Source organism: Aethalodelphis obliquidens, unplaced genomic scaffold (genome assembly GCF_003676395.1).
Source record: "Aethalodelphis obliquidens isolate GAN/ISIS:26980383/991018 unplaced genomic scaffold, ASM367639v1 scaffold39, whole genome shotgun sequence".
NCBI lineage: Eukaryota > Metazoa > Chordata > Mammalia > Artiodactyla > Delphinidae > Aethalodelphis > Aethalodelphis obliquidens.
In genome coordinates this window covers 13,890,682-13,914,221 of record NW_020837983.1, presented here as the reverse complement: position 1 = coordinate 13,914,221, position 23,540 = coordinate 13,890,682, and the positions used below count along the sequence as shown (strand labels likewise).

General features: G+C 47.3%; 1 long non-coding RNA gene across 3 annotated transcripts in view; it reads left to right on the top strand.

Annotated features, from left to right (window-relative positions):
* The window catches only part of LOC113633422 (uncharacterized), a 59,106-nt gene that overhangs the window by 25,536 nt on the left and 10,030 nt on the right, over window positions 1-23,540 (top strand). For all 3 annotated transcript variants that reach the window (XR_003438192.1, XR_003438191.1, XR_003438193.1), the window contains exon 2: window positions 15,983-16,148. This is a non-coding gene — a long non-coding RNA (uncharacterized LOC113633422). The remainder of the gene's footprint in view (window positions 1-15,982; window positions 16,149-23,540) is intronic.

Genomic DNA, 23,540 nt, shown 5'->3' with positions numbered 1-23,540 from the left:
AAAACTGGTCCAGAGGGCTGCAGAGGGCTGGAGGTTCGAGGGGAAAATCCATTTGATTGGGGAAAATCCATTTGATTGCCTTCTCCAGCTTCTAAAGGCCACCTCTATTCCTTGGCTTGTGGACTCTCTTCCATCTCAAAGAGAGCAATGTTGCATCTTCTTTTCTTTCTGACCTCTGCTTCCATCCTTATATCTTCTCTCATGACTCTGATCCTCCTGCCTCCCTCTTCAAAGGACCCCTGTGACTATACTGGGGCCACCCAAGGAATCCAGGATAATCTCTCCATCTCAAGGTCCTTAACTCAAGCACATATATAAAGTTCCTTTTACCATGAAAGGTAACATAGTCATAGGTTCTGGGCATTAGGACATGGACATCTTTGGCTGGGGCTAGTGGGGGTGGGGTCATTCATCCTGTCATACCAGGTTGGGCTGCTGAATGACAAGAGGAACATGACCAGTCTATTCCATCAACTCAGCCAATAGCTAGTCAACTGCCATATATGTGAAATAGGGCATCCTAGACCAGCCGGTCCCCAGCCACCAGCTGATCACAGATACTTGAGCAATAAGAAACGCTTATTCACTTTGAGCCCCTGAATTATGTGCTGCTTTTTTTGCACAGTGATTGTTCACTGATAAAAGCAGCAATCCTGTGCCATGGGTCTTATTAACTGAAACAGACCTTAGGTTGATGGACAGGCTGAAATTTCAACGAACTGCATTATATAAGATCACTTTCTGACAGTCATCTATTTTCTTGTGCTCTAAGTTTACAGACAAGAAAGCAAACCAAAGGCATCCAAACTTAAACGAGGCATTGGACTGAGGCCATTGTATTCAGCTCTGTAACCATTGTGCCTTCCCTCCCTCATTCCTAACCTCTGAGTGCAGTTCTCTCCTGAGAATCTTACAAGGAAAAGGAGAATAATCTGTCACCGAGTTAATCATCTTTTCTTTTTTCCCGGATCTAAAATGAAGGTGCTGTGGGGCTGCTACTGCCCTGTCAGTCATGCAGATTTAGGCGTGTGATGCACTCAGAGAGCCTTGGGTTCATTTGGGCTGATACAAAATAAATTTGAGCTATCTTAATTGACATGAAAATATCTAATGAGCATTATACCTTATGTATGGAATTTTAACGAAGACATTGATCAGTTGTTAAACACTCTCAAATAAATCCCTTCTCACATCAAGTATTTTGGGGCTGGATTTATGGAGTAGCTTAATACCGTTTGAGCCAGTGAATTACACTGGTAATGTGAGAAAGGTATCCAGTCACTGGCGGGAGGGCATGAACTGAGCAAGCTGAAGGGAAGAAATGGCTCTCTTTTCGGGTTCGGGCGGAATGGGGTTAATGTAGGACAGAAATGAGATGGGGAAATAGGCAGGTTAGGAACAAACCTGTGGAAATGTCTTCAGCAATAATATAGAGGGCTTGCAGCTGCTGCACGTAATCTGAATGGGAAAGTTCAGTGCAGAGAAGAGATACGGGGAGACGTCGTGTTGAAGAAGGGTCATTACCATGTGGGACCGGCCTTATAGAAGATTCAAGATCCTCCCTAAGAAGGTGGTTTTACTCCATCCGGAGGAAAGCAAATTGGAAGAAATGGACATTAGAATGGGGACCAGCAAAAGAACAGAGTTCTTTTTTCCTGCAAGCTTGCTTCCTTTCAGAACTGGAGGTTGATTTGGAGGTTGGCAGTACTCCTGTGCACCAACTCCAGTCCTGTGCCTCTCTGAGCCCCAGGAATCACTGATAGCCCCTGTGCTCCTGAACTGTCCCCAGCCTTGCCAGTGCGAGTCAGCCCTGCTTCCTGGCCTGGGTCGGAGGACTTGATCAGTCAGCGGAGAGCAGGCAGACTCCGGGCAGGACAGCCAGCACCACAGCAAACTGGGAGGTGCTGCCTCTCCTCCTAGGTGTGTCCCCATTTGCTTTCTTCGGTATGGCTTTGGATTTGACCCCAAACCATTCTCTGAGTAATTGGTACACTAATAGATAATAATTGTCTATTATGTCCTAGGAGCTCTTTATATGTAGCATCTCTCTGCATCCTCCCTAAAGCCTCTGGAGGTTGCTTTTCACACAGTGGACACTGGGGCTCAGGGTGCTTGCTGAAATGTGTCAGCGATCACACGGGGAGTAGGTGGCATAGCAGAATTCAGACCAGGTCTCCCTGCCCCCTGAGCCATGCCCAGATTCCACGGCTCTGGGTCATGTGACAGGGTGCTCAGCCCACTGTGTCTGCTGGAAACACATCACACTTTCTGCCAGTGACTGTTGAAGAGCTGATTTGTAGATCACAAACCCATTTCTATCTGCTCATTTCTTTTTGCATCAAAATAGTTTACCCTGTAAGAATGTTTCTCAAATCAGCAGATTTTTCTCTACAGCAAATCAAAAATCCCAGCTGTCTTATTTTTTTCTAATATCCTTTATGAGGTACCATGTTGCTTGCTTTCTAAAAAATTAATAATGCGTATTTTAGATTCATTTTTCCCTCCTTTTGCCTTCATCCTTGTACAGTGTGTTCTTTATAAAGAGATTTCTCTGCAAGTGAGAAACAGATTTATGGATACATTAAAATTTTAGCCTTCGGCAATAAAATCTAATAACAATTAAATAAGATATATTACTGCAATTTTGTCTTGTAAGAGGCACATATTTTCTTAACAAGCAAAAGATCTAATATTATTCCCCTTTGTTTTGGTGCTGAAAACAGCATGTCACCAAAAGACATCAAAACTTTCTGCAGCAAGAGGACCAAATGCCTTCTCTCCTATCTTATAGCTCAAGCCACAGAGGCGAGTTTGGACCACAAGCTCAGGGCTGGTGTTCCAGTCTGTTGAATGTGGCCTTGATTTCCTGTCGCTGTTGAATGTGGCCTTGACTTCTTCACCAATCTCTGTTCCTCATTTTCCCTACTTGAATAAAAGACCTGCCTGAGCTCCTTCCTGGTGAGGTTTAAGGAGGGAAGCTTTGGCAAGCACGGTAAGATGCCCTGGAGATAAGGTGCCTAGGAAATGCAACCCATTTCTTCTTGTTTCTTTGCTGCCACAGCAAATTGAGAATGTCCCTTCTCTGAAGCTCTTTAGGCAAGGCTTCAATGTCCCAACGATGAGAGGCTCAGAGGCAGGAGGTGGATTGCACCGCCTTCCCAGCACTGATATTTGACGCGTTGCCTTTAGATGTCTGTTGATTTCTATCCTCTTGCTCCTGCAGAGGTGCAGTCATTCTGCTGAACTTTCTTTCTTCAGATGGCCTCAGTTCTTTCCTTTTAGAAAAATCAGGGAATCAGGATTTGGACAAGCTGGTTACTTATTCCTTTCTCAAAGACTTTTTCAGGCAGATACCCAGATTCTTAAATTTTACTTTTAGAGCTGGAAGAAATATTATAGGTCAGAGCTTCTTTTTTTTTTTTTTTAGGTCAGAGCTTCTTAAACTCGAGTATGTTATCACTGGGGGAGTCTTGTCAAAATGCAGATTTTGGTTTCAAAGGTCTAGACTGGCCCCTGAGAGTCTGCGTTCCTAACAAGTCCCAGTTGGTACTGAGGCTGCTCGTCTGAGAACCAGGCACTGCGTAGCAATCTCTAGAATTCAGGACTGTCTGATAGCACTTCCAGCGGTGATGGAAACGTTCTGTATCTGTGCTGTTCAACATGGTCAGCACTAGCGTGATGTGACAACTGAGCACTTAGGGCTGGTGCAACTGAGGAGTTGAATTTTTAACTTTATTTAGTTTTAATTAATTTAAATTTAAACAGTCACATGTGGCTGGTGTCTATCTACTGAACAGCACAGTTCTAGATGAGCAACACCTGGCCGGCTGGTTTCCACAGATGAGGAAACGAAAATCCAAGGAGGCTACTGGGCTGGCCGAGGCTGTCCTGGACTAGAGGCAGAAGTGGGAGGGAGACCCCAGTTTTCTCCCACAATGTGACACATTTCCCATCACATCAACATCTCATTTCTGACTTTTCATGAAACCTGTTTTAAAATTCCTACCAGAGTTCCTAAGCAACGGAGTTAAAATTTCCCACATACCAAATTTGCCTTCAGGCATCATAAAATAAATAATTAGAAAAGTGGACAAGCAAAATAGTAATAATGATAGATAATAGTTACCAAGTTGTTACCAAGTGTCTGGCCACTGTTAATGGCATCTAAAATACATTATTCCTAATTTTTACAGTAGCTCTGTATGATTATATAGATATATTTTAGATGATGAAACTGAGGCTCAGAGAGGTTCAACTTGCCCAAAGTCACACAGCGAGTAAGTAGAAGAGCCAGGATTCTAACCCGTGTTTACGTGGCACTGAGGGTTCAGGATAGGCAAGTTTCTCAGACTCTCTTTACCATGATCCTCAAAGAGTAGCTTCTAAATTTGGTTGAAATGTATTCCCAGGATCCCAATCATACGCAAATCCTGAAATGCCATTCAACACTGTAGGTATAAACTCTCCTTGCGTTGTCATGTGCATGGGGCGTCCTCCACCTCCTCTGTCAGCACAGCCTAACTGAACCCTCCAGAGCTGACTGTAGATCTTCATCGGGTGTCAGGCCCATCCTGGTCTGAGGTCTAGGCTGCAGGGCATTCGTTCTCAACTGAACCGTCTCTTCCAGCGTCAGGGGATGAGAGCAGCATTCAGTGTTGGTCCCCACCTTCTCTGGTGAGCTGGGGGTTAGGGTCGGGGCTTTCCCTTTGCTGGTAAATTAGGGCAGTGTGGGCAGCACTGAGCCTTTACACGCCTGCAGGGGTCAGACAGGCACTGTAAAGAGTGAAGAAAATCAGGAGATACAGAGACTTCCTGGGGGGCAGGGGTGTGGGCAGTGGGTCCTGGGGGGCTGGGAGCCCATGTCCCAGCTGAAGTTGCAGGAGCAGTAGCTCCAGCCCAGCAGATTTTCTTCGAGGCTGTACACAGACCCAGTGTTGCCAGATTTTCTGATTTTTTTTTTTTTAAGAAAAGCCAGAAATCCAGTTTTCTTTGGGTAGCATCTCTGATTTAAAAAAAAGTTGGCTCAAATTATTTTAAAGTTGACACTGATTTTGGCTACTGGTTGTCAGTTTGCAACCCTTGGTGTTTGGGGAAATCCTCACGTGACTTCCCCCTCTTCTCTCTGCCCGGCCGTCCTCCTCTCGTTCTCCTTCTCCAGTCATCTGAGTTACCCTTTTTTTATTTCCTGGTACCTTTTAAAATCATGCTGTAGGCCAGAGTCCAGTCTCATGCATAAAGGTTTTTCTCTATGCCTTGGGAATATTTTTTCCCCAAAGATCTCTAGCTCTATTTTAGTCCCTTCTCTTGCTCTCCTGGATTGAGCCCTTCCCTCTCTCTCCATCGCTTCTTCCAGCAGCAGCTGAAAGGCTCACCTGATCGCTTTAACCTGCAGTTTCTCTTTACGGTGCCTCCATTATCAACAATGTTTATCTCAACATCAGTGTCTCTCCAGGACCGTGTACCTGCTTTTTTGCTTTTATCAACGGCAATATCCCAAGAATAATTACCACTCTTCTGCCTTTATCCCTAAACTCTAGTTCGTGCCACAACCCGGGGCCAGGAAACCACAGCTGCAGTTCACAGGAGAATATCACCAAGGACCCATATCTCTTTCACGGGATGAAAGGGATGTTTGTGTGGCTGGGTGGGAGGGGACAAGTTAAGGAACGGGGGCAGTGATGAGAAGCTCCTGGTCCAAGTCCGGAGCCAGGCAGAACTGTGCGGTCTGTGTATCCAGCCTGAGCCCACACATCTGCTTTCACGCAGAGCTGAGCTGTTGCCATGGGAAACAGAAACGGCCAGGCTTCTCCATCAACCTGCGCACACCAGCAAACGCCGGCTGTGAGGTGCATACGCAGTGGATTTGATTGTTTTCCCCGGGGGGTATTAAACGTCAGTGGCAGCAGCAAAAGCCCTGGCACGGAGGACACAGGCTCCCAGCCCCCAGCCCCAGCCCCAGAGCCCTGTTCGCCCACTTTGTTGGGGAGTCAGGGCGATGAATGTTCCTGCGTTGTCCTGTGATTCCTTTGAGCACAGATTAACTCTCAAGGTGCAAAGAACGCATCCTTGCTTCAGATAACAAGGCCCAGTCAGCAGCTGTGACAATAATAACTAGAGCCTCCAAAGTGGCCCACCCTGGGCGCCTTCAAGATTGAGGGGATGTTGAAGAAGCACATCACCAGTGTCGCTCTGGCGCTGGCAGACAGAAACCCACAGGATCACAGCTTTTGCAATTGCAGGAGAAACCAGTGCAGCCTTCTTTGGGGAAGGACCCAGAGGACAAGGAACTCAATGCGGTCCTATTGCTCCCCTCCTTCCCCAAGTGGGTAGCACTCGCCTTGTCGGACATCCTGAGATTTCCAGTCAGTGAGACCAGCTCCTTTTGACCATGCTCCCCATGCAGAAGCCAATGGCTTATGCTCAACAAGCCCAGGTATAGTCTGCAGACACCCTGGGGAAAAATAAACCCGACTGCCGACGTTCTATCTCCGCTCCTCCAACCGGCTCTGCTAATCCCCTGTGGGAATCTTGTCTGAACACATCAGCCTCTCATTGACCTCAGGACTTGATGGGAATCTCATTTTAAAGGGAATTTGGAGAAAGGGCAGAGTGGGATAGAAAAAGACCACGGGGCAGGGAGACAGGAGACCTGGGGTCTGGCCTGCATGTGACCTTGGATAAGTCACTTCACCTCTGGGGACCACAGCTCCCTTGGGTCCTGCCAGCCCACAGTCTCTGAAATAAAGGCAAAGGAGAGTGGCTGAGCCTACTCTGGGCACTGGCATTTTGCAGAAGCCCAGCACCCGTAAGGGGGACAAAAGGAGGACAGAGCGTTTCTTGTCCTTTTCTCTTTTTCTTTCTTTCTTTTTTTAAAACTCTTGCAAACTTATAAATTGGTCGGGAACGCAGTGTTCTCTGAGCCTGCCAGAGTAGCTCGAGCAGCGCCAAGAGGTGAAATGAATTCCTCATAATTTTGTTTTCCTCGTTCTTGCCTTGGGAAAGCCAGTGAACGCCTTCCTCTCTGAAAGCAACCTTCACACAAGGAAGGAAAGATTAATGAAAGCTACTGGGTAAACAGAGGAGTGTCTACGGAACAATTCAGCCCAGCATGGCACTGTGTGCGAGGCCTGGCAGCCTTTCCGGGCCAGCCCTGCTCCTCTCTGTGACCCGAGGCCTGGCTAACAGATCAATTCTTCAGAAACCAGGGATGGCCCACGTCCGCACAGCTGTTCTGTTAAGAAGATGCTCAGGCTGCAGTCCTCCCTGAGATGAGGGATTCAGATCCCTCAGACCAGTGTTAACAGAGACTTTCTGATATTTCTGTACATAGGTAAACTGTCGGGGATAGAGGCAGAGGTTTAAAGTTTCCTCTAGTCTCAACTGTTTATTCCAATTTACTCATACTTAATTTTTTCTTATTAAAAAAAAGCAATTTCAAAATCAAGATTATTCTGAAAGTTTACTTACAGGCTCCTCTCAGGTTCTTCTCTGAGTGCAAAAATGCCCTTCCCTAGGGCTCTGAGTGTTGATATAGAACAAGGAAAAAGGAACCAGAAGTGACAAGAGGGTCACATAGCCATGAATCAACCTCTTTAATTCCCCAGAGAAGTGACTAAGTCGTTTAATATTGACAAAGGGGATAACTGGTGCAAAGAAACTACATGTTCCTTTCTAATATTTTTCTCGGAATAGATGTTGCAGAAATCAATCCTAGAAAATAATGAAATAGGGTATTTTCAAACGTCAGAGAGTGAGTTACGAAAACTTGGGTGGTCTCTCGCCCTCTTCCTCTTCCTTCATTCATACTCCCCACCCCCATCCCTACCCCCAGAGGTGGGACCAAACGTTCACCGTCTCTACCCCCAACCTCAGATGAAGAGACAAGTGGCATGAAGGAGCCACCTCTGCCTTGATGACTCAAGAGAGGTGTAGTAATCTGTGTCATGCGTCTCAATCTTTTTTTTTTTTTTTGTAATATGTATTTATTTATTTGGCTGCGCTGGGTCTTAGGTGTGGCACGCGGGATCTTTGTTGTGGCACACGGAATCTTTAGTTGCAGCATGCAGGCTCTTAGTTGCAGCATACGAGACTCTAGTTCCCCAGCCAGAGATGAAACCCAGGCCCCCTGCATTGGGAGCATGGAGTCTTAACCACTGGACCACCAGGGAAGTCCCACGCATCTCAGTCTTGCTGGGACCTTCCATCTTAGAAATTTAGCTTCAAGTCAAGAGGACCAGCTTGCGTGGTGGCAGGGAATTAGGAAAGCTCAAAACCCTTCCACAAAACTGCTCTTCACCTTTTGATTGGGACTACAAGAGCTTTTATCTTAAAAATTCACACATTCCTGTAAATTGGTGCAGCCACTATGGAGAACAGTATGGAGGTTCCTTAAGAAACTAAAAATAGAGTTGCCACATGATCCTGCAATCCTACTCTCGGATAAATCTGGGGAAAAACATGGCCCGAAAGGATACTTGCACCCCAATATTCATCACAGCACTATTTACAATAGACAAGACGTGGAGGCAACATAAATGTCCATCAACAGATGAATGGATAAAGAGATGTGGTACATATATACAATGGAATATTACACCGCCATTAAAAAGAATGGAATAATGCCATTTGCAGCAAGATGGATGGACCTAGAGATTGTCATACTGAGTGAAGTAAGTCAGACGGCAAAAGAGAAATATCATAATATATTGCTTATATGTGGAATTCTGAAAAAAGATGACGCAAATGAACGTATTTATAAAACAGAATCTGACTCACAGACTTAGAGAACGAACTAAAGGTTACCAGGGGGGAGGGAAGGGGGAGGGATAGTTAGGGAGTTTGGGTTTGATATGTACACACTGCTATATTTAAAATGGATAACAAACAAGGACCTACTGTATAGCACAGGGAACTCTGCTCAATAGTCTGTAACAATCTAATTGGGAAAAGAATTTGAAAAAGAATAGGTACATGAATATGTATAACTGAATCACTTTGTTGTACACCTGAAACTAACACAATATTGTTCATCAACTATACTCCAATAAAAATAAAAAGTTAAAAAAAAATTTCACACATTCCTGCCAAAATGCAAACATCCCTGAGAAGGGTCAGTGTAAAGTAAAATCTAAAACAAGTAACTGTATAGACGAGACACTGAAAACTCATGTCAAATGTGGTGAAGATACGCAAACATCTGATGTTTGGGAAACACAGCCATTCATTGATAAACAGTAGGGCTCCAGCAAATTGTGTGAGCAGATTAACATTACCAAAAAAATCAGCGAGCATCATTGGAGTGGGCTGGAGGGGAGTGAACGCAGGAACAGGGAGCCGAGTTAGGAGGCAGAACAGTGTATTAGTCAGGGTTCTCCAGAAAACCAGAAGCAATAGGGTGTGTGTGTGGAGAGAAAGAGGTTTATTTTAAGGAACTGATTCACATGATTGATTGTAGAGGCAGCTCATCTAAAATCTGCGGGGTGGGCCGGCAGCTGGAGACCCAGGGAAGGGTTCATGTTGCAGCTGGAGTCCAAAGGTGGATTGCAGGTGGAATTCCCTCTTCCTCGGAGGACCTCAGTCTTTTTTCTCTTAAGGCCTTCAACTGATTGGACAGGGCCCACCCACATTTGAGAGGATAATCTGCTTTCCTCAAAGTCTGCTGACTTAAATGTTCATCTCATCTTAAATACACCTTCAGAGTAACGTCTAGGTTCATGTTTGACCAAATGGGTTCTGTGGCCTAGCCAAACTGACACAGAAAATGAACCGTCACAACCAGATTGAGTACTAGAAAGGAAAGACAAAGCATAGGGCTTGCTTTGTTTTGCTTGTTTGTCTGTTTAGGCTGTGAAGGGCGAATGGACAGAATTTGGTAGCTGGGGGAGAAAGAGGAAAGCAATCAGTGCTGATCAGAGCTTTCCATCCTGCGAACAGGCAGGAACATGGGTCTGGCCTTAGGAGAGGACATGAGGTATAAAGGCAGAGAGCTGAGAATTAGCCCAACGTGTGCTTGCAGGGTAGCATCCAAGCATTTCTGCTGAATTGAGCTGCAAGCTGAAACTGTGAGATGGAAAGGATTTTCAGAGGGAGCCAGTGTGGAAGCAGAAGACTGAGGATCTCTGTTTGTTGCGTACCGGGCTGCAGGGTACCTTCCTGGCGCTCAAAGGGCTGAGGCTGCTGCCGAGTCACTAAGCGCATAGAACACATTCAGGAAAAGCATTAGGAGCACGGCTTCCCCCACTGAGGGGGAGAGGCGAGTGGTGGTGGGAAGAGAGGTATTCCAGACAGAGGAAACAGCACCTGCAAGCTTATGGAAACCAATGAGAGGGCTACAAAAATCTGGATGTGACTGAAGTATAAGGGGCTAGGGACAAGCGGTCACAAGTGATGCAGGCAAGCCTGCCGGGGCCACATCTGTGACAACCCATCATGTCAGGGGGCTGATTTAGTCCAGAAGGTAACGAGAGCCCTTGAAGCAAGATGTTTTCATTCAAACAAGAAGGTCCAGAGTGCAGTGCGGTTGGCTGATTGGGTCATCGGAAGCAATGCTGGGGGTCCAAGACAGGGAAGAGTCAGGGAAGGAGAGTCGGAAGCAGGCTGGTGACCGTGAGGGCAGGAAAAAGAACAAAGTCCTGGAAATGGCCCTAGACTTTGGTGACCAGGAGGTCACTGGTGCTCTGGGAGGAGCCATTTCAGTAGAGGGGTGGGGGAAGGAAACAGGAGGAGGCGAGGCGCAAGCCAAAGGTTACTGTGTAGCTGTGTTGAGGACGGAAACGGAGAGGGGAAGGCAAGTCCTAGAGAGGCAGTGATTTTGGTTTTCGGAAGAACAGAGAAAACTTAACATATCAAGCTCACAAAGGAGATCAGATGAGGAGAAAAGGAAGAAAGCTGGTGAGGATGGTCTCAGCCCTCTTGGGGAAAGAGAAGAGGGGGCCTTCTGCTCAAAGAGAAGGGAAGGAGACAGAGGTTGCTGGGTCCAGGAGAGCAACTCTGGGAGCAGCTGCTGGAAGAAGTACTGGGATGGGGGAAGGACCCCAGACCCCAGGGCCCATCACGGGCAGCCAGGGGTTTGGAGAGCCGCCTGGCAATGCCCAAGCTGGGAGTGGGAGGAAATGGCCAATTGGGTTTAGACCTTAGAGACACCTAGAACTGGGTGCAGCTTAAGACTGGGGGGCTGGGATGCAGGTGAATGAGATTCAGCTATTGCTGCAAGATTTCTTTCCGGTGCTTCCAGTGAACTTAGAGAATAGAAAAGCTATGCTCAGCGGAGAATCTCAACCCGATTCAGCTCAAATGTTCCTTAAAGACTCTGAGTCTGCAATTAGTGGGCTGGACCCTTTAGAGAGCGCCTGTACGCCGCAGATAAACGGCTTCAGAACAGCAATGGTCCTGATATGCAGGAACCATCCTGATTCCAATACTAGGGCCTGCTGGCCACCAGCCAACTAAGACTGGGGCCCGAACTTCCAGGGCGTCTCTGGAATTCTGCCTGGGATGGCCGGCAAGGAAGAGTCAGTCACTGCTGCAATGACTGTACAATCCTGGGGCCAGGAGCATCTCCTGTTCTTTCTCCTGCTATCAGGAATCTCTGCCCCACAGAGGTGATTTTCGATCTGATGAGCCATGAAGCATGGATAATCTGAGGCTCACTTCAGACGCACGTGATTCATCCAGCCCAAAGATACCTCTGGAGAACTGAGATCGGGAGAGGGTGTTTTGTGAGGTTGCAGGGTCTGGCATTAACAAGGGAGGTCACTTTGTCCATTTAGTAGCTTTTAACCTCTTAAAAATTGTTGTAGTCTTCCCTGAACGACCTCTTCGAGATAATAAGTTCCATATGTTGAATGAACAGAGAATTCTGTCCCATGAGGCCAGCTGTGCCACCTCTGTTCTAAAACTCTCTCCTTTTAATTTCAGAGCGATATTCCCAGGTCTGTTTTTTCTGAGCTCATCCAAGTGATGTCCTTTGTCATTCTAGATCTTGATCATTTCTGCTGCTTCAGTACTGAAGTCTTCCAGTGTTTAGTACTCGCTTCTGTACTGACACCGCTCCTAGCCTACTGCCTCCCACCTCCCACCTTTGCCTTGTGTCCTCTCCGGGACCTCTTCTAGTTCCATCGGCTTTTCTTCCTATTCAAGTTCACTTTTTCAGGCATAACTGGGCTAGGTCCCGGGACACCCCTAATGAAAGAGGAGTGGTTCTAGAAGCTCATGTCTGGCCGTTAAGACATGTGCCCGCATAAGGCAGTCTAGACAGAAGGACAATGAAGTTATATAGAAAGGCCTGTGGGAACCCCAGTGAGCATCACTGAACCCTCTGGGGTAGAGGGTGGAGGAAGGGAGCGCCAGAGAGAACAGAATTTTATAGATGGAACCATACAGGGGAGACACAGCCCAAAGATGGGAAGCATCTGTGTCCTCAGTAGCATCTGTAGCACCTGAACAAACCCTTGACCCCCTCTGCCCCCAGAGCCCTGATAAGAGAGACAAAACATATTCAATGGTTCAAGCCAGTTTTTTAAAACGAAACATTACTTTTTAGAGCAGTATTAGGTTCGCAGCAAAGTTGAGCAGTCAGTACAGCGATTTCTCCCGTACACCCTGTCCCACACATGCACAAGCCACCCTCACCATCGACATCCCACACCAGAGCGGAACATTTGTCACCACTGATGAATCTACATTGACACGTCATAACCACCCAAAGTCCATAGGTTATATTACAAATCACTCTTGGTGTTGTAAATTCAATGGGTTTGGACAAATGTGTCCACCATTATAGTGGATACTCAGTCGGACAGAATAATTTCACTGCCTTAAAAATCCTCTGGGCTCTGCCTGTCGATCCTTCTCTCCCCACCAACCTTTGGCAACCACTGATCTTTTTATGGCCTCCATTGGTTTTGCCTTTTCCAGAATGTCATATAGTTGGAATAATAGAGCATGTAACCTTTTCAGATTGGCTTCTTTCACTTAGTGTTATGTATTTAAGTGTCTTCCATCTCTTTCCAAGATCAAGCCATTTTCAAGTACCACTTTATTAAGGTATAATTGACATACAACAAACTGTACATAATTTGATGAGTTTCAATGTCTGTGTACACCTGTGAGACCATCATCACAAGCAAGATAGTAAACATACCCACCCCTTCTGAAGTTTCCCTGTGCACCACTGTGACCCCTCCCTCTCTCCCCTCCCCACTCCACCCCATCCGCAGGCCACCACTGGTCTGCTTTCTGCCTCTATAGATTAGTTTGTATTTTCTAGAATTTTATAGATGGAACCATACAGTATGTAGTCTTTTTTTTTTTCCTTTGGTCTGTCTTTTTTCATGCAGTGTAATTATTCTGACATCTCTCCATGTTGTTGCAGATATCAATGGTTCATTCTTTTTTACTGCTGAGTAGCATTCCACTGTATGGATATACTACAATTTGTTTATCCAGAAACCTGTTGATGAACAGGTTGTTTCCACTTTGGGGCTATTAAAAATAAAACTGCTATAAACATTTGCATATAAGTCTTTGTATGGGCACATGCTTTCATTTCTTTGGGGACAATACCTAGGAGTGGTACGGCTGCATCATATGGTAGGTGTTTGCTTATCTTTCAAGTTTTCTAATGTGGTTGCACCCTTTTACATCCTCTCCAGCAGAGTGTGAGAGCTCCAGTGGCTTCATGTCTTCGTTAGCACTTGATATGGTCCGTCTTTTTAATTTAACCCACTCTAATAGGTGTGCAGTGGTGTATCAATGTAGTTTTAATTTGCATTTGTCTAGTGACTAATGATGTGGAGCGTCTTTTCGTACACTTATTTGCCATCCCTGTATCTTCTTTGGTGAAGTGCCCATACTTGTCTCTCATTCATTTTTAATACAACTGCCACAGTAACAATTTCTTTCTGTTGAAATATGTATCTTCTTTACAAAAAAAAAAAGAAAGCACATTCATTGTAGAAAATCACCCTTAACTTTACCATTCAAGATGATTCTCTGTTCATTTTATACATTTCAAATATTTTTCCAGTTTGTAACTTGCATGATAATTTCATTTATAGGTTTATTTTTAATATATAGAGGTTTTTACAAATGCTTTCACTCTGTCTTTGAAGCCATAATTATAAGATCTACTCTCCCCACAAGTTTTGTTTGCTTGTTTGTATGGTATTCCTATTTAAATATTTAATCTAATATTTATTTGATAAGTTATAAACTGGGAACTCATATTAGTTTTCTATAGATGTTGTAACAAATGGTCACAAACTTAGTGGCTTAAAACAACACAGATTTATTCCCTTATTATCCTGGAGGTCAGAAGTCTGCAATGGGTCTTAAGGGATTAAAATCAAGGGGTCAGTAGGGCTGTTTCTCTTCTGGAGGTCCCAGAGAAGAATCTGTGTCCTTGCTTTTTGCAGCTTCTAGAGGCTGCCTACATTCTTTGGCTAGTGGACCCCTGGATCTTTATCTATTCCACTGTCTCTGAAAAGATACACAAGAAACAGATTAACTGTGGTTGCTCCTGAGGAGAGGAGGGACCTGGGCGGCTGAAAGACAAAGGTTGAGGTGGGGGACTTTTCACTGCATTCCTCTGGTATATTTTGAATTTTGAATTGCATGCACTACTGCCTATTCGAAAAATAAATAAAACCTCAACAGTAATAATAAAAATAGTCATTAACTATAAAATAATTTAATATATTGCATAATTTTACAAATATATTAAAGTTCTATATATAAAACAATATGTCAGTAACTTACTATAGTATTAATATTGGAAAAATAAGTAAACAATAAAGCAGATGGACTGCATTTGAAGCCAGTTACTAGCTGTGTGGTCTTGGACAAGTCACTTACCCTTTCTGAGCCTCTGTTTTGCTCTGAGCACAGTGACGTCTGTTACTGGGCAAATTAGAGTCAGGTGGATAGTGGGAGCGAGGGCTGGCACTGCGCACGCGCGGGGAGCTGGTGCCTGGGGTGTGGGTCGGCTCTGGGAAGTGGGAGGTGCTGGGCAGAGGACTGGAGGGTAACAGAGCAGGGTCTTCGTGGGGAGGGTGAAGCAGCCTTGGGCCAGCAGTCCCTCCTCTGGGAAGCAGTCACTCTGGTTCCAAAGGCAACTCTAGCCCGAAAGGCTGCCGCGCTGGTCCCGCAGTGGGACTTTCTTAGTCCCTGGCCTCTTCTTGGCCTCTTTCCTTTCAGCCACCAACAGGATAAACGCTTTGAGTTTATACGGCCCCAGACGCCTGCCCAGGCCGAGTCCCTGATTGCTTCCTGGCTGGGGCCGGAGGATAACTGAGAAGCCAGAAGGGCTGCCGAGGCCCCTTCCCCGCGGCCCAGTTACTCCTGAATTTCTCCTCCTTCCCGCAGTCGGGCGCCCCCGCCGGCGCGCGGGCCGCCAGCGCCTTCCCGGCAGTTCTTTATTCTCCGGAAGGAGAGGAGTCAGGAATCAACTAGTGGGTCATGAGTTAGGGAAGTGGCTTCTTCCTTACCTCGTTTTGGTCGTGGGTAAAACTGAAGCACCAAAAGTTTGAGTCACAAGAGCAGGGCAGGGAGGCTGGGCTGCCGGGAAGTCCAGCCCCCGACCCACCGGGCTCAAGCTGCGCTATCCTTTCACCTCCTAACCCACTTTTAAAAATCACATTAGCTCACAGAGAGAACAAGCTAGTGATTACCGGGGCGGGGGACAAACCGGGGTGGGGTAGTGAGGGTAAGGTAGGCTCAAGGATGTATTGTACAACTCTGGGAATATAGCCAATATTCTGTAATAACTGTAAGTAGAAAGTAACATTTAAAACTGTATTAAAATTTTTTTAATTAAAAAAATTAAATTCTGTAAAGGGAAATCAAAGATGGCTTGTTTTCATCTGGTCTCTGTAGTCCCCTCCCCCCCAGCCCCATACAGTTGTTCAGTTGTAACCAACAGATTTATTTGTTCATAAATAAGCAGTGGGAAAACGGAAATGTCTTAATTCTTCCTTCTCTGTAGCATCCCTGACTCACTCAGACTGGCCTCCTGTAGCGCCTTGAAGAGAGCTAGATTTAGAAGAAATATTACTTCAGCTCTCAGGATGGCAAAAGATCTAGCCAGGAGGCAGAGACTCTGGAAAAGTGCTAATAAATTGTTACTGCCTGCTATTAAAAGGATCGATAAGGTAAGGCCAGAAATAACTGATGGGAGGGACTTGGGAAGTGGCACCTGGCGGCTCAGAACACCTCTGGCTGGGGCAGGACCCACCTTCTTCGGCAGAACCTTGGGCAGCTTCATTCATTGCTTTGGAGATCAGTAGTTACTGATGCTGGTTATGAAGAATTAAATCAAATGTCATGTGGGGCAGTTCAGGTATCAGGGAAATTGCCTAATTTATGTCTGTAGCCTTGAAAATGCACCAACATACCTCTTCTGTGATTGTATTCGGGATACTCTCATGGGACAGAATTGGGGTATGGGGTACTATTTCCTTGTGAGGCTTCCCCAGGACAGGAAGGAGCCCAGGTGTGCTGCTGGCTTCTGCACGCCTGCCCAGCTCGTGCATCTTGTTCTTTGAGACTTCCCTGCCTTTCTGTATGCAGGCAGCCCCCGGGGGAGGCAGTATGGGCCCCACAGCCAGACGGACACGTGGTGGGCCGGGCTCTTCTGTGGGACTAACCGCTCTTCCAGTCAGCACACCTCCCAAGATCCAAGAGGACCAATCCATGCATCCAACAGCCTGAACTTTTTTTTTTTTTTTTTTTTTTTTTTGGTGGTATGCGGGCCTCTTACTGTCGTGGCCTCTCCCGTTGCGGAGCACAGGCTCCGGACGCGCAGGCTCAGCGGCCATGGCTCACGGGCCCAGCTGCTCTGCGGCATGTGGGATCTTCCCGGACCGGGGCACAAACCCGTGTCCCCTGCATCGGCAGGCAGACCCTCAACCACTGCGCCACCAGGGAAGCCCTAACAGCCTGATCTTTCAGTCACACACATCTCTGTCCATCTGCTCACTTTTTTTCCTGGTCGTCAACTGTGCCAACAGAGAGGCCTGTGGTGGGATTCCAAAATGCCCCAGGAGGCTTGTTAGCTGGAAGTCCTGCCTGTCCACCTCCTCCAATTCTTGCATAGAACTCCCAATCTTTAGAACCTCCAGAATGCCTTGAGCAGACCACATGTTTCTACCGACCATCCTCCCAACACAGAGAAGTGTTTGCAGTCTCAAGGATCAGCGCTGGGAATCAGCTGTCCCTGCAGAGAGCAAGACCATGAAACAACGGGATATGAATGAGGTGCAAAGTGAGGGGCCGGGTCTACGGAGGGTGGCTGGGCAGGAAACTCCAGAATCTGGAATTTGCCTGAGGATGTGCGAAAAGGCAAAATAGGCCAGTTATGTGTGGCGCCCTTGCTATCTCCTCTTCACTTTCTTTTGCACATGCCCTTCAATGCTTAGCTCTTCTGCTCGGGGAAGCTCTGGATTTTGTTGCTACCTCTTTCCGGAGGCGGCCAGGTTCAAGGCCATTCCTTTCCCTTTCTCCCAAACAAGCGCAGCCTGCTTTCAGCAGGAGCCCAAGCTCACCTGCAGCCTGGGTGTCATGGGCTTACTGGGAAACCGTTTCACAGGCATCTGAGGAACACTGAGTGTGCACAGTGGCCTGGGCTGCCCACATAATGACAGTTAGTGGACCTACCACTCTCCTTACTGTGTGGGGAGCATTCTGAGTGCTAGAATTATCCCTTGCCCAGAGCTACTCAACATCCCAGTCCTGGAGCCCAGATCTGGCCCCAAAGCCAGGCTCTGTCCTCGACACTTCACCCCTCCTCTTCTGTAGGGGCCTCAGGAAGGTGGATCTCTTAACAGGGGCAGTGAAGGCTCTAGACTGACAAGGGAATGCCTTAGGGGCCCAGATCCTTGACCTTTGTTGATAATGGTACATAAAGATCACAGGGAAGCCAGGACCTGAGGAGGTTATGGCTGGGAAGTGACCAGCACCAAAGACACTGGCAGCTCCTTAGATCACCCTGGGGCTGCCTGGCCTGCTGGGAACAAAGCTGGAATACTCTTCATCTAGGGAAATACAGCCTAAAACAGCCGTTCCCCAGGTGATATAACCAGAGCCTGAACAGGGAGAGAATCACAGGCAGGCAAAGGGCCTGGCCTCTTTGAAGGGGGAGTTCAGCACGGAAGGCCCTGGGCAGGGGTGGGGGACGAGGGTGGGGCAGGTTGCAGACATGGAGGTCTGACCACGCCAAGGCCGAGAACAGCCCTCAGGAGATCCACACTCCTGGGGTTCGCTGGACCCTGCCCGGCTTGCTGGAGGCCCAGTGCAGCCTGGAGCTCTGATGTGCCCGTGGACTTCCAGTTGGCATTTCTACACTTTGTAGCAGCCAACTTGTGCAGCTGGCAGCGTGCCACAAAACAAGTTAGGAAATTGCAGAGGGGTGGCTGACAGAGACAGCTGCCCATCCTCCTGCCCGGAAGCTCATTTGGTGGGAGCCGAGGGTTCATCCACACGTGCCCGGAAGGGAGGGCCCTTGGGCAGCAGGGAGCAGGCCCTGGTTTGATACTGGCGGCCCTTGCCAGCAGGCAGGGGCACAGATTGGTGAGGCTTTGGGTCCCATAAGGGTGGAGCTGGTGACCAGGCATTTCAGGCTCTGTCCTCCACTCGGCCTGAAGGTGACAGCTCACCCTGTGTCTTGAGAGGCTGGGCGCTTCTTTCGGTGAGGCCTTCAAAGAAGGCCAGCTTCTCCCTCCTGGGGAGTCTCGAACCAGAGCCTGTCTCCAGCCTTTGGAGGCTATGAAACAGCCTCACTTCTGTTCTCAGAGATTCACTGCTGGAACCGTTCATACCACTCACCACTCCACAGCGTGGAATGACACAGAGCGGCCCCTGGCCAAAGGGTCATCACCCCAAGGGGCCTCGTAGGCAAGTGCGCCCCTGGGAGTCAAGCCAGCGTGCGTGTGAGCTCCTGCAATGCCACTTACTAGTTGAGTGGCCTTGGCCTAGGGACTGAATCCCTCTGAGGATGAGAATCAGAATTCCTGATTTCCTCCCTGCCTGCCTGTCCTCCTCAAAGAAGTCACATTCCAGGAGTCCCCAGGCCAGGTGGGTTGGAGGAATAACATGGAGGCTGTGAAGGGATGGAAGCACCCATTGATCCAGGAGAATCCAGTGTGTGAGTACCAAGCAGTTAGCATCCGGTGGACCCAGCAGGGATGGCCACCCCTTCACACCCTGCCCCGCTGAGATGCAGGGCACATCCTGCTGGGCACTCAGCTCTTGCCTCTGCAGCCAGGCCAGCCCCAGGAGGGACTAATAACAGTAATAGTGATTATAGCCACCACCCGCTGACCCTGACTCTGTGCCCGACACTCTTACAGGCAATTTATATCTATTACAAACTCATTTAATGCTAACAACAATGGTAACTCATTTAATGCCCTGTACTGTTGGTATCCAATTTATAGATGGTGAAACTGAGAAGTTAAAGGACTTGTCCAGAGTCACACAGTTGGTAAGTGGCAGTTCTTAGATTCAAACCAAAGCAATCCAGCTTGACTCAAGAGAGTGCTTTTAAGGACTAAGCTGAGGTGTCTCTTAAGGATCTCGTCAGCACCCAGCACCGCTGTCAACAGAGGCCAAGTGCAGAATCATGGAGGAGCAGGTTCTGGGGACCCAAGTCTGTTCCATGTACAGAGCACAGGGCTCTGTCACCTTACCACCAGTGTAGAATAGATGCTCTGGGGCCAGGTGGCAGCCAGCAGAGCTAAAGGACAGCCTCCCTCTGGGGCTGGGAAGAAAGAATCCATGGAGAGCTCCTTCCCTGGGTGTTGGGCCCTCCTGAGCCCCTCCATTGACACTGAGCTCGGTAATTCTGCTCCGAACCCTGAAATGGAACAGCACAGCCCCTGACAAAACAGCAAACCCTGGGGAGAATAGCAGCAGAATTAGAGTAACAAATGCCTAACTCTGCGGCGGGAGCTACATAAGCATTAGAATGGAAATTAACCTGGAGAAGAGAAAGCTCGAATGGACTTTAGGGACTGGTGTTTTTTTTTTTTTTTTTTTCCCATTCCATAGATTGCCTTTCAGAGAGAAAATTAAACACTAAACAGAAAGCAAATGTTCCAGGGAAGAGGGACTCTGCTTTCCCGTTGGTAGCCCGAATGCTCAGGCTGGGCCTGCCTCTGAGGTCCCCATCAGACCCAAAGCCTGGTGCCATGGCCTAGGTGTCCCGGCCACCTTCTTTCTGCATATACTGTGGATGTCCCGGGTGATGAGGGCATATCTCTATATAACTAACCTTCAGTAAAGGGAGCTGAGGCGGGACAGCCATAACGCATCAGCTGAAACTATTAGAGCCACTACTTGCTGCCTGGGATGATCCCAGCTCTAAGGGGAGCTTTTATGAAGCTGCAGAATTCCCAGGGAGTCTGCAGGACTGGGGCATCCCAGCAGAGAAGCAGCAGCCATTACACTAGTCACAACGTCCTCAGCCTGCGTCTCTCCCCACTCCTCCCCCACCTCCATTCAGTTCCCGGCCTCTCGCACCCTAATTATTCGTGGGCTGGGGGGTGGTACATGGAGAGGCCTGACTCTCATAATTATATTAAGAGCTTTTGACAGGAACAAGCTTTCTGGCTTCTATTTCTGTCTTGTTGAAATTCTACCGTGCTGAAGGAAGGATCCATCAACCCTTTCTGGAAAACAGGGGAGACAGCAGAGTTTATTGTGCGCCCAGCACTCCCATCCACAGGGAGATTTATGGTTTGTCCTCTTGACTAGCAGGAAGATTGCCCAGACTGAGGTCAGGTGGGAGGTGGGAATGTCTCAGAGTTAAATGTATTGCATTCAGTTTTATGCCAATATCAAATCATAGGGCTGAAAGTGACCTCCAGGGGCTCTCTGGCCTACCCCTGTTCCTATCTCATGGGCTGGCTCTCTCCTTGCACCCCTGTTCTTGTCTTGACCTGACACGTGGTAGTTTGCCTTGTCAGGTATAAAAAAGGTTAGCGCGGGCAAAGTCAAGGCCATTGGCCAAGACCTTCAACTGGCATGTTGGCCAAGGTCCTGACTGCCTTCCATCCCCAGCCACCTGCTTCTCTGACCGCAAGGGAGTTAGCAGGGTAAGAGCATAATGGCTGACACTGCAGGACTCCTGCAGGGAACAGTGGAGGTGGAGGCATGAGTGTAAAAGGTCAAGAAAAGCCCCCTGGACAAATAGTCACCTGCTCTCCCTGAAGACCCGCACAATAACCAACATTATCGATTATATACCATATGCCAAGTCCTGAGCTCAGCACATAACATGATGTATCTAATTTAAGCCTCATGACAATGCTATGAACTAAGCATTATTAGCCCGTTTTGGAGATGAAGAAGTAGAGGCTCAGAGAGTTTAAGTAACTTATCCAGTGTCATACGGAGAGTTTCATGATTGGAATTGTATTTATAACTCAGTTTTGAACCCAGACAATCCCGGGTCCTCAGACCAGCTCATTTTATTATTATTTTGCTTTATTCATTAGCAAGTTTTGCACCCGTGCATGAGTAAGTCACATCATGAGAATCTGTGTCTCATTTTCTTCATCTGGGGCCACATGAGCACAGACTGTGGACTCGGACCTGCGTCTCCGCCACTACTGGCTCTGTGACCTTGGCACCTCACAGGGTCTGCTTTCTGTCATCCAAATAGAGCTAGTACCTCCCACATGATAATGTTGCCAAGCACATAATAGATGCTCAATAAGTGGTGTCGTTTACCATTATTATCAATAATACTGTCTTTAATTCAGTCTTATTTAATCGTCCGGCTCCAACAAGAGGGATGACGCTCTTGTACTTTATGCATTTATTTAAATGGATCTGTTTAACCATTAGATGGTGGCTTCCTTTGAATGGAAGCCTCTAAAGTCAGGGGCTCTCATAATTTTCTGTGAAGCCCACTCTCTCCCATTTCCTCATCTTCATAGCACCTGCCTTGTAATATTTATCAGTTGGGCCCAGATTAGGTCCCAGAAGGGCTGAAACTACTGACAAGCATGTGTAGGAATGCAGTCAGTCCAAACAAATATCCACAAGGAAACCCACCAAAAGGTGAATTCATTCTGACAACTTTCGAGCAGGAGAAAAAAACAAAGAAAGGGTTGGAAAGACGAGGCCCACTGGCTTTGACTAAATGCTTCACTTTGGCCTGGATGTTTTGTCCTCAGGCAAAGCCCGCAAACACTTCTGGCTGAACCTCTGCACTTCCTGAGTTCTGCAGCTCTGTCCTACGAAAAGGAAATGGTTTCTCCGAAAACCCAATAACCCGCCTCCCGCTGTCCTGCCTGTAGCGTATCAGGCAAGCACCTATTTAGGCAGCAAGGGAGACAGCAAGCAGAAATGAAGACGTTCCTCTTTAAGTTTATGAGGTCAGGTGTAGCTCCTAGAAAATCAAAATCAGGTCTTTGGAAGAAACCTCATTCCAGCACAGATGGTCTTGACTGACAAGCCCAGCCAGCCTTTAGAGTGAGAGTTGAGACAAAGCTAAAGTAACAGGACTTTCCACCAAGGTAAGAGGTTGTATTTCAAGGGGAAAAGATGTTTTAAACCTGCATATTCATACTCAAATCACTGGGCTCCCTTTGCCTTTCTTTTTTTCTTCTATTAGATTCATTTTTCTAAGGTCTACAGCAATTATCTTGAAAGGGAAATTTTAAAACACTGCACCTTGCTCATGGTCAGGCGGCAATGATTTTTTTTTTTTTTTTTTTCTAAATTGGATCACCCATTTTGTATTTATTCATCCCTCTTGCCTCCACGTCTCTCTCTCCCCAGCTCTGGGACAGGCCCAGAGACATCACTCCCACGAGGAGCCATCTTTGAGTCAGCATCACTCTCTAGCTCCATCCCATTCTCATCCCTCTATGTCAGTGCTGGTGGGGAGACCTCAGGGCTGATACCCAAAGGCTGGAAGGCACAGGGTGCACTCACATGCCTGGGTTTGTATCCTGGCTCCCCGCTTAGAGCTGTTTGAGCTTGGGCAAGTTACTTAACGTCTCTGGGCTTCAGTTTCCTCATTGGTAAAATGAGGAATGAGAACTAGGGCAATTAAGACAAACAAAGTGTGCTTCCAACAGTGCCCAGCACGTGAGAAGTACTGGGTGAGTGGCATCTATTATTAATAGCCATTATTAGCCATAGATTCATAATATAATCTCATAGATCTCTCTACTCACATCATCCCAAAGACTATCTCTGGTCATCTGGGATGATACCCTTTGGGCATAAGAGCTGGGCGTTGCACACCACACCGTGTGTACACACCACACAGTGTGTGCACACCACAGAGAGGGGTTTCCTGAGGCCCAGAGAGGCACCTTTGCTCAACCAAGTGAGGGCCAGGACTGGAGATCAGGTGGCCTCATCCTCGGGCTGAAAGTTACTAGTCATCCTAAGATTTAAAAACTTTGGCAGAAGAAGAATCACTCTCGAGACTCAAATCACATGAAGCTGAGCCTGGGTACGTGTGTTGTGCTCAAATGAAGCAGCTTATGATGTGGGTATTCAATTGCTATAATCTGTTCTAAATTTAA